Here is an 11299-nt window from a genome sequence, read left to right on the forward strand (position 1 = left end):
ATAAATCATTGTCTACAGTTTTAGATCATTGAATACTCATATGTTCATTATTTCTAATTTTGGATGTTCGTGAGCAGGAATTGTGGATAAAATTTCAGATTGGTGTCATACTTTTAAATCTTAAGTTTTTGGTATGTGTTGATGTTTTTCTAAGCACTTTCTATATATTAACATATAAATCTGAGGAGGCTAAAGATAGAACCAAGTCCAGAAGTGGATTTTAATTTTTTTATTTTATTGTTGAGATGATGTACAGAGGGGTTGCAGTTACATTCATCAGGTAGTGGGTACATTACTTCTGACAGAGATGGATATTGTGTGCTGAGACCACAGAGGCCCGAGGTTCTAGAGTGCAGATGGCAGCTTGTTTCAGCTTCAAAAAAGCAGCTGAAGATTCACCTGCAATGGTAAGACTATCCACACATATAGTTACTAAGTTTGTCACTTATAAATAGGCACTATTTATAAATAGGCACTATATAGATAGGACATCTAATTGCCTGACCAAATAACCCAACCACAAGAAGTTATGGAAACAGAAAAAGATTTCAACAGAGTACAACTAGTCATAATTGCTTCTGTTTATATCTCAGGATATGATCCACTCTAATTTTGCATATTAAAAAATTACATTATAAAAAGTCTTTAAAAAAAAGAACTCACTGAAGCCATCATTATAACCACAATGTAATTTCTAGTAATAAGTCTGGCCCTCCACTGGAAGGTTAGTTTAAGTCCCTGCCTGGTGCCATCTGTTAATCTTACAGCACTCCACACAGTATATTTTATTTGTTTACTTGTTTTCAGTCTGTTTCTTATTGATATTCATTTCTTAACTATATTTCTGAAGAAAAAAACAGCTCTAATTTATTATGGAGTTTTCAGAATTCAGCATGATGCTGGCATAGAGTAGGTGAGAAGGTAGTGCTTCCTTCCAAAGGAAGGAAGGAAGGAAGGAGGGAGGGAGGATTGACTTGTATTATACCCTCCTTTAATTCCAGTCACACTGTGAGAACACTGCTACTGTATTCATGCTCTGGGTCCTCAAGTGAGGAAAAACAGAGCCAGGATTTGTAAATGTCCTGGCTCCCCATAACATGACTGGGTCTGTGTCATGTACCACCTCACCAGCTCCCCCAGACCACTTGGTGCAAGGACTATTTCTGCTCGTATGAGGCAAAAACTGGAATCAGGCCTCAACAAAGTGTGCAGTTAGGCTCAGTATTCAAATAATGGTTTTTCTTAAATCTATGATTACATTCTTAATGTACTCTCTTGGAAAATATGTTTCATCAGTGTCCTTCTCTAGTATATCATGTTTACTGTCTCTCCCCAAACACCTACCTAGTGTTTAGAACAAATATTAGGTAACTCGTGCCCCTAAATATTGACTGATTATGACGAGTTCTACTGACAAAAATTTGAATGTTTATTATTACAACCTGATGCTTGGAAATATGTATACATTGTGGAATGGCTCTGTCTAGTTAATTCATATATTCATTACTTCACACCATTTCTGATGCATTCCTGAAGATAGAGTAAGTATAAATATTACGTGAAGAAATAAATATAAAAAATTAATTGACCAATGTAGAAGCTCCACGATTTGAATATAACTATAAAAATTGAGTTGAGCAGACCTTGATTTAAATATTGCTAATGTCATAAGGTGGTTGTATGGCTCTGTGAGGTTGCCCAAGACCTATGAACCTTGGCTTTTTGAGTCTTCTCCTCTAGAACTGGTCTTAGGTGTGGGTAGTGCAGCCTATAATATTGGTCATACTGTAGATGCTTTACATATGTCACCTCTAAAACAGATATTACCTCTTTTCTGTAGAGATACTAAAACTCAAAGCAATTGGATAAATTGCTAAAATCTGCAAGGCTAAACCTCAGTCTCTTTGGCTATGTAATCTATGTCTTTCTATAATATGATGCTTGTCTTTCTTTTTTTTTCTTTTTTTTATTGTAATTAGTAAAAGGGTTGCATGATATTTGCCAGATAGAAGGTGCATTAATTCACATACATTGATACCCTTTCACATGTCTTGGTACCCATTTCCCTCCCCCTCCACACCCCCCACTCATCTTGGTTTTCCCCCCTTCCCTATCAAATTTCAAATATCCAAATAGACATAAATTCAATATATCACATAACAAAGTGAGATACTATAACAATATGAGATAACCAAGGGACAGCAAAGGAGATGAGAGACAACATAGTACATTAAGGACAACAATCATTCATTATATGGCTTTTGTTTCAATATCCTGGAGGTCCTTTCAATTAGCTTCACATTATATGGCCTTATGTATCAAGATTTTGCTCTATTGCAGATCTCTGCTAGTAGAGCCCAAGGTTTCTACTGATTATGATGAATGAGGGAAACCATTGAGCCTAAGTTCCTTTGAGTCTGGCTTACTTCACTTAATATGATTTTTTCTAAGTCTTTCCATTTCCTAACAAATGGGGCGATGTCATTCTTTCTGACGCTGCTTGTCTTTCTTACCTATTACAGAATTCCCTTCCTCCATTTTGAAATCGAATATCTCCATTAATAAAGAGAGGGTAGGAAATAGAGAACAGTGATGATTAGTTACTTATACTTCACTGTGTGCAAGTTTGCTGACTTCCCTTCTGCTAAGAGCAAGAAGAGACCTGGCCCAAGGAAAGAGCAGTAAGGGTACCTCTGAGTATCTGAAGCTGCATGACACCAATCACAGAAGAATGAAGAGGGCAAGGAAGAAGGGTGGAGCAGAGAAGACCGAGGTAAGTTAGGAAAGCCCCTCCCACCTAGAACTGGCTTCTTCTTCACTTCTGCCAAGTAAAACTCTTGTAAACGCATGCGGTTTCACCAGATCATAGGAAGGGCCAGCAAGTGATAGTGAGCTGATTACTGGTTTCATAGTATTAGCTTCAAAGACCTGGTAAGGAGTTGGTCAGGATGGAGAAGAAAGTGTGTGGGAGGGAAGGAAGAGTATAGAGGAGGGTATAGGTTGAGGCCAAAGGCCTAAGGCAGAAATCTAAATAAACAGAAGTCTAAATCTGTCTGTGCTCATTCAAATTTCATTCTTTGTGACCCTAGCCAGAGCAAAGACCTATGTCTTGTGGCTATCCAGTGTAGGGTAAGCTTCTCTAATAGAAGCTAAGCAAAACACAGTGAGCCTAACTTTTGGTCTGGTCAGGCAACACTCCCTGAGAATGGGTTAAATTCATCCTCACTTTCCTCTTCTCTTACGCAAACAAGGGGAAGTTCGTGTTCCTGCTGACAGGAGCCTTCCCCAGAGATCAGATCAGCACACTGATTCTCAGGCTCATCTTTGGGCATAATGAAACACCAACTGCAGGAAGCCAGTGATCAGATAAATTTCCCACAATACCTAGTTAGCTCAATGTCAGGTCAGAAGGCTTCCCTGGAAGCCAGTATAAACAGAACAGGGCACATGTTCCCAGAGGGCGTTCCTTTTCATGGTCAATGTGATGTCTGGTTTGCATTGATTCTCAGCATGGCAACTACCCACACATCCATGCTGGTGACCAAGTCCTGGAGCTAGTTTACAAACCTCCCCATGATAAGTCTGTTACCTCAAGAGTCTTGAGAGCAAAGGTGACCTTGGGAATCAAAGGAGTAGACAGACTGCCTCCTCTATTCTCTCTGGGCTCTCCCTGTTGAATACCATAAGGTGAAAACAATGCCTGAGAATAGTGTCCTGCAGGAAAAGGACAAGAATACAATGTGAAACAGATGGAGTATGCATTTTTTTGCCAGTTACTTGAGCCACAGCACCATTTTTGGCTTTTTCTGTGTATGGGGTACAGAGAAAATAGACTCAAGTCTTCATGCATGATAAGCGAGCAAGCACTCTACCACTAGGCCCAACTCCCAGCCTGGAGTATGAAATTTTTAAGAAACTACAATCTTTCTTCCTTCACATTAGAATTTCATATTGTAGGTTCTTGGAGGGCACTAAATAAGGGCACATTGATATGACAGTTCATACATTCAGTTATGGAAAAAATGAGAGAAGCTATATAGAAATGAGTGGGGCTGCCAGGCACTGGTGGCTCATCCCTGAAATCTTAGCTATTCAGGAGGCTGAAAGCTGGCCAAGGCAGGAAAGAAAGCCCATGAGACTCTTTACCTCCAATTAACCACCAAAAAACTAGAGCTGTGGCTCAAGGGACAGAATGCTATTCTTGAGCAAAAATGTTCAAGAACAGTGCCCAGGCCTTGAGTTCAAGTCCCAGGATCAGTTGAAAGATAGATAGATGGATGGATGGATGGATGGATAGACAGACAGACAGACAGACAGACAGACAGACAGATATGGGATATAGATATGGGATATATCTATATCCCATATCTATCCCTTCTGATCAATCCTGTATCAGGAAACTTGATTCTGCATGAGCCACAAACTTTTAAAGTAGTTTGACTGTCTCATTTTACTGAGGAGGACAATAAGAATTCCTTAAGAATTCCAGTAATTCACCCATGAAGCTTGGCTGTGTGCTGGCTGTGAAAAATAACAACAGCAATATTAATAATTAATAATAATATCTAATGAGAGCTTCTCTAAGAATCCAGTCAATCAGGAAACACTGAAAAGAAATCAGAAGCTCTGCCCTGCATCCAGTAAAGAGAAAAAGTAGGAGCAAATTTGTTTACTCTGTCTTCTTTTTGAATCATGGCCTTGGCATTAGCTATTGCCAGTAAACTTTCTGAGAAAGTGGAAATGGTTATCCTTGCTTTGGCTCCTGATTAAAGGTAAATTATCTTTCTGTAAGTTGAAATACATGAAGCCTGAGAACTGACAGATGGTATCAGACTGGGCTTTATGGGATTCACTAATGTTAAAATAAATGAATAATCTCTCTTGAAATTGTGGCAAAGCACAACTAAATTATATTTTTATGCCTAGTCTATATGTATTTCTAGGTCTGAAGCCTTTCCTTATAACTTTCAGTTTGCAAGTTTAAGTCTAATATTGAAACCTAGCCATGTGAAATCAGGCTCCTAATAATTCCTTATTGAGAAATCATAGCAAGATTTTTTTAATCCTATGGTATATTCATCCTATGGTATAACCACCAATTGTTTATATTTCTGTCACAAAACAAAACACATTTTTATGTGAATCTAGGAATGCTTTCTAATTTTTCTTTCCTCCTTGGTAAGAAAGGCAAATCCCCACAGAGACCTAAATTGAAGGACATGTGATTTTCTAAGTTCAAGACTTAGAGTCATCCATTTATGGAAGATGTTTAAAAACAGAGGCATCTGCAGCAGTATGGGAGCTTTAGAACTGAAGTGGCTGTCGGAACTCGTAGGCCGGTCTTGGAGATTCTGGAGGCATTCTGCCTTGCAGCGTGGCCATGGTGAATTTTGTCAGCACTGAGGAGGAGGCCATCTTTGATCCTGAACCCCCACCTGGCTGTGCCTCACTGCCGAATTGCGTATCTGCCCACAGAAGTATGCGTTGGTTTTGGCATGTGCTCGGCCAGGCACCACCATCAATGAGGTTCATTGTTTCACAGCTGGGCACCTGCATACAGGCTCAAACAATGAGGCCATACCAAGAACCCCTCCTTTCTCCTCAGGGCACCCACTGTGAATGAAAACTTGTTGAGGCCTAGAAGCCCACTTTCATCATAATTAGTCTGCTTGGCCAACATTTAACCACCAACGTCCCCAAGTGAATAAATGAAACTACTTCCAGATCTCAGGTACCTGCAAAGCCACAGGGCAAGGCAGAGTTACTGTTGACTCTGTACTCCCTTGCTCTCTGAATGAAAGTGAGGTTGGAAGAATACAGAAGACTGCAAGTGACAAAATTCTGCCTTGGGCCTTCTGAATACTTCAGTTATCACAAGGGCATAAAACACCCTTAAGGCCATCTATAGATCTATGCCATTGTTGTAGTGAGAACCAGTAACTTACCTGGACCAGGTTTTAGCTAAAGTCATCGGATAGAATTCCACTTCGGAAGGCCTTCTTTGAAGCACTATTGTGACAATGAAAAATTCCGTTTGCAAGTGTTCTTACTTTAAGATCTTTATTTATGTAAAGTTAAAAGACCAAAAAAAACCCCAGAGATAATGATCATGGTTTTTGAAATCAGGCCTACTTGGTTTCCAGTTAGGGAGAGGGTGAAGAAGGTACCATATCAACAAGGCATGGATTTGGAATACGTTGCTTCATCTAGGGGCCTTTCTTTTCTCATCTGCTAAATGGGGATAATTATATCTATTGTCGAGAACTTAATGAAATAGATGACTATAAAATATTTAGCACAAGCTATAATTCACAATAAGTACCTAATCAATTATAGTTTATCATTCCATGGTTTCATTATAAGCCAGTTGTTGCATTGACTTTTAAAACTGCAGCAGAAGAATGACTGACAATATAGGGACTTCTGAATGTCTACCTTCATCAAAATTTATTAGAGATTATAATTTCTGAATTGAGTTTGAAGACAAAACTACGACACCTTTCACAAATTCTAAAAAAAAAAAAAGATTAATGGTCGTTCAATCTGTACTTTAGTGTTTAGAAGATTCTAAAACCTTCAAGTTCTTCAACAGTAAAGATGGATATGCAAAGGCGCCAAATTTCAAAGCATGCTACACTAGTAGTTCTTCTAATCAGAAGCTTTCTAAACAGATTTCCTGCTATTTGTTTTCATAAGTTACCTCATGTTTCTGCCTTCGTTCCCCCATTTGTAAAGCGAGAGTATTATTAGTTCTTGCCTTTCACGAGTCTTATGAAGATTAAGATAACACAACTACTGTGCCCACATCCTTTCTCATACTCATTCATACATGTCAACTGTATTCATCTTGATATGGTAGCCAGTGAAGCTGTCTCACTGGGATTTGAAATGTTCCCTTCCCTTTACCATCCTCTTTTAGGAAACAGTTACTTCATATTGGCAACTTGATGGTGATTTCTAACATGTGCTATTCATTTGATTCTTTTCTCTACACAAATGTGCTTGAAAATGGACCCAGAATGTACACTGAGACTTCTCACTAGAGGGGCAGCCTGGGGGACTGGTGCTGCAGAAGCAGAAAGAAAGCAAGACATAGGCACCAAGGCCAGAGTGACGCATGTGGAATTCATTAGCACCAGGTAACATATTCATAGTTTAATAAGAACTCCCAGTGAGGACATAACCTGGAGCAGAACTTCGTTTTGATTTCAGGCTGCACAAACAAGAGGTTATTGGCAAAATTAATGTCATCATAACTGGACCCAGTGGGTTTCTGTTCTCTTCAGGGCTGGACCGTTCCAGTACTCTGGATTCGGTGTTAGATCTTTATTTCCAAATCGACTTAAAGAAGGCTACATTTTTCCAAGGCACAAAAAAAAATGCAGTGTAGCTTATATGCCTCATTGGTTCATTTTGAAAATAAAAGTAGATAAAATTACATGCACAATTTATGAAGAACATAATGTTTAATATTAATATTTATTGTATTGTCCACTTGAATGGGTGTTTAGTTCATCAATTATTAATCACTATGATCTGCATTAGATCTTGATGTTTTAAATCCTTTCTGGGTAACTACTAAATAATATATTTCTTTGTGGTTATACTGGGGCTTGAACTTAGCACCTGGGACCTCTCCCTTAGCTTATTCATTCAGGGGTAGCACTCTACCACCTGAGCCATATCCCTACTTCTGGTTTTCTTTCTTTCCTTCCTTTCTCCCTCCTTCCTTCCTTCCTTGCTTGCTTCCTTCCTTAATTCTGGCTCTTTCTTTCTCTCTCTATTTCTCTCTCTTTCTTTCTCTTTCTTTCATCTGATTATTTGGAGATGAGTCTCACAGCCTTTTTTGCCCCAGCTGACTGCAAACTAGGATCCTCAGATCTCTGCCTCCTGAGTAGCTGTGATTACAGGAATGAGCCATGGACAACTAACCTGCATTATTCTTTATCTCGCTCCCAACTTATTACAATTCTCGATTTTCTCAGAATCTGAGAATCTCGCTAAAATGTTTTATGTTTGTATGCATAAAATGCATAAAACCAAGGGACTATAATTTCCTCTCTCTTTGTTTCCCCTGCCTATGTTGGAAATTGGATATAAAGAATAAGCAGTTAGGTTTAACACTTGACGTCTTAATGTTTTTCTGAAAACTTTCCTGTTGGAAAAGTAGGTGTTTTCACAAATCAGGCAGCAGTTGATTCTTATCTATTTTATTAATCCCTAATCTGAACGATTACTTGAACTGCTCAGTAGTTGCTGGATTATGAAACCAAATTAGCAGTTTTACAAACGATTCACAGTGAAGTGAATGAGAAGGCTGAAAATAGGTTTGCATATCCCTAGTTCTGCATTTTCTTATGTTTTTCATTTACATTAAGCTTTTCAAGAAGTAGGAATCACTACCCATATAGAAATGTCAATAGGTACTCTTGACCCAACCACGGTCTTCTTTTTTTTTTTTTTTTGCATTTTTTTATTGCAATTAGTAAAAGGGTTACATGATATTTTCCAGATAGAAGGTGCATTAATTCACGTACATTGATACCCTTTCACATGTCTTGGTACCCATTTCCCTCCCCCCCCACACCCCCACCCGTTTTGGTTTTCCCCCCTTCCCTATCAAATTTCAAATAACCAACCACGGTCTTCTATTTAACAAACCCAAATAACAATTATAGGGCACCTTAGAAATGGAGTATTTATATCAGATAATTTGACATACCTGGAAATGCTAGGTTGATACTATTTCATTTTTACAAATAGGACAAAGAAACACAGTATAAATGGGTATTGAGCTGAAACTGTTTAATATTTTAATTTGAACTTTTTAATAATAAATTTCCATCATTATCATTCCTATTGGCTTCCCTAGATAAGGCCAAAGATACATAATTTTTGTATGATAGAGGATTTCATCCCATATAGGAGGATTACAGGGTAGATGTGTCAGATTTGACTAGTCTCTTTCTGAGAAGATTCTTTTCTGTACCATGGGCATTATTAAGCCACTAGTAGAGGTGATGGGATCCAGTAGAAAACTGAACCACAAAAACCATCCATATAGTTTCCTCAAGAGTCACATTAACTTCTGTGAGACACTGAGCTTCCTAAATAATATGCCAGTGAGTTGAACACAGCTGCCAGCTAATGTTAGTCAGAATGTCATTCTCTAGACCATCAGTCTCTTCCTTCTGCATGAGTTCACTCTGCTGCCCAGTTACCATCTCAGTCCATGCTTCTACTATTTTGCATTTCTGATCTCCATAATAAAAAATTCAGGTCCCAAAAGACTTCTTGAGATACTTTATTAGAGAGAAATCATCTGTTTTAAGAATTACAGTGGCAGATCAGAAAGAACGACACCACCCCATTTGTAAGGAAATGGAAAGACTTGGAAAAAATCACATTAAGTGAAGTAAGACAGACCCAAAGGAACATAGGCTCAATGGTTTCCCTCATTTGTAATAATTAGTATAGACTTTGGAGGTTTACAACAGGGCAAAATCTAGATACATAAGGCCATATAGGATGAGGCTAAATGAAAGGACCTCAAGGATATGGAAACAAGAGCCATATAATGTGTGATTGATGTTTTTAATGTACTATGTTATTTCTCATCTCTTTTGTTGTCCCTTGGTTATCTCATATTGTTACAGTATCTTACCTTGTTATCTGGTATATATGTTTATTTATTTGAAATAGGATAGGGAAGGGGGAAAACAAGATAAGGGGAGGGGTGGAGGAAGGGAAATAGGGACAAAAACATGAGGGGTATCAATGTGAAGTAATGCACTTTCTATCTGGAGAATATAATGTAACCCTTCTATTAATTACAATAAAAAAAAGTGAGAGTGGCAGCCAGGCATGATGGGTCATGCCTGTAATACTAGCTACTTGAGTGGAAGTGATTAGAAAGTGGTTTGAGGCCAGCCCAGCCAAAACCAATAAAAGCTGAGCATGGGGGTTCACAACTGTCACTCCAGGCATATCTAACTATGAGGTAAGTGTAATTACAATGCAGGTTGTGTGGACAAAAATGTGAGCCCCTATATGAAAAATAATACATTTTAAAATGAGCTGGGGTTGGCTTAATTGATACAATACCAAACTAATAAGTAACACATACAAGTAACTCTAGTAACAGAAAGTAACCCTCGTAACACACACATGGTGGTAATTGCTTCTTGGAAGACACAACCTCTTTATTTCCACTAAGATTTCAAGTCTATCAGACTCTTAAATGAATAATTCTAATTAGAGCAAAACAAGACATCGCAGACCAGTACAGAGGGTACAAGACATTGATGAGGTGGAGGAAAGATCATTTTGGAACACGAGATAGTGTTAGCATGAGGGCTGGCAATTCTGAGGGGAAAAGCAATTTTGGAAAACCTAAATGGCTTGATGGCATTTGGGGCTTGGATGGGCAGAATAGATACAACAAAGAGGATTCCTATGAACAGATAATCTTTTGCTTCCCAGGGGAGCAGCTGGTGTGTCCTGTGAGGTCTTTGTAGGGCTCCTTTGTAGAAGTTGCGAAAGCTGCTTAGCTCATACTTCTCTACTCTCTTTCAGTGCCTTCCAGATGTCAGATCTGTACCCGGTCCCCACCTTAGGAAGAAAGAATAGTGTTCCCAGGCAGGAGCACAACAGGCATGGGCACCTATCCGCTCATCAGGAATGGTGAGGTGAGCCATGGTACTCTTGCCTTAGGCTTCCTCTTCCTGCACAAGCTTCTATTCCTTGCAAGCTTCTATTCCTTGCAAGCTTCTATTCCTTGCTTCTATTCCTCTTCCTGCACAAGCTTCTATTCCTTGCAAATTCTGAGTGTCCCCTACAATGAAGAACCTAGAAAATTAATATACTTAAGAACTCAATACTGCTGTCTTTACAAAGGAAAAAATACTGACATTACCTGAAAGAAACTCTGTATAGGCATGCAGGGTTCACTTAAGGCATGAGGTCCTTGAAAGAGCTAGCTGGATTATCTATCAGGAAGGGCTTATTAAAATTAAAAGGGAGAAGGGAGTGGAAGTAATGATCTCCAACCAAGAGCAATTCAATTATTTTTTAAAATCAAGACAAGACAAATAAAATTTGCCAATGAAAATAATCCATGCCTACTGTCCTCGCTCTAAAAGAAAGTAATTAATCCATTCATTCCTGACTAATGTTTATGTCATATCACATAATAACAACACCTACCAGAAGCTATGAAGGTTTGATATGCACAATCACATTTGCATTCTCACCAACATAATGAGATAGGTACTTTAAAAAAATATTGAATTTGGCAGGT

General features: G+C 38.6%; 2 long non-coding RNA genes across 3 annotated transcripts; one reads left to right on the forward strand and one right to left on the reverse strand.

Annotated features, from left to right (window-relative positions):
• Window positions 1-258: 258 nt before the first annotated feature.
• On the reverse strand, window positions 259-5972 carry LOC150065413 (uncharacterized). 2 transcript variants are annotated; one of them, XR_016534769.1, is made up of 3 exons: window positions 5946-5972; window positions 3590-3714; window positions 259-413 (listed from the first exon to the last, which is right to left on the reverse strand). It is a non-coding gene; the product is annotated as an uncharacterized LOC150065413 (long non-coding RNA). The 2 variants fall into 2 exon arrangements; XR_016534768.1 differs by lacking the exon at window positions 5946-5972 and adding an exon at window positions 5736-5932.
• A 95-nt stretch (window positions 5973-6067) lies between these two features.
• LOC150065414 (uncharacterized) lies at window positions 6068-10717 on the forward strand. Its single transcript, XR_016534770.1, has 3 exons — window positions 6068-6163; window positions 7019-7139; window positions 10576-10717. It is a non-coding gene; the product is annotated as an uncharacterized LOC150065414 (long non-coding RNA).
• Window positions 10718-11299: the final 582 nt, after the last annotated feature.

The sequence above is a fragment of the Megascapheus bottae genome, chromosome 3 (assembly GCF_031878675.1).
Source record: "Megascapheus bottae isolate mThoBot1 chromosome 3, mThoBot2.hap1, whole genome shotgun sequence".
NCBI classification, from domain to species: Eukaryota; Metazoa; Chordata; class Mammalia; order Rodentia; family Geomyidae; genus Megascapheus; species Megascapheus bottae.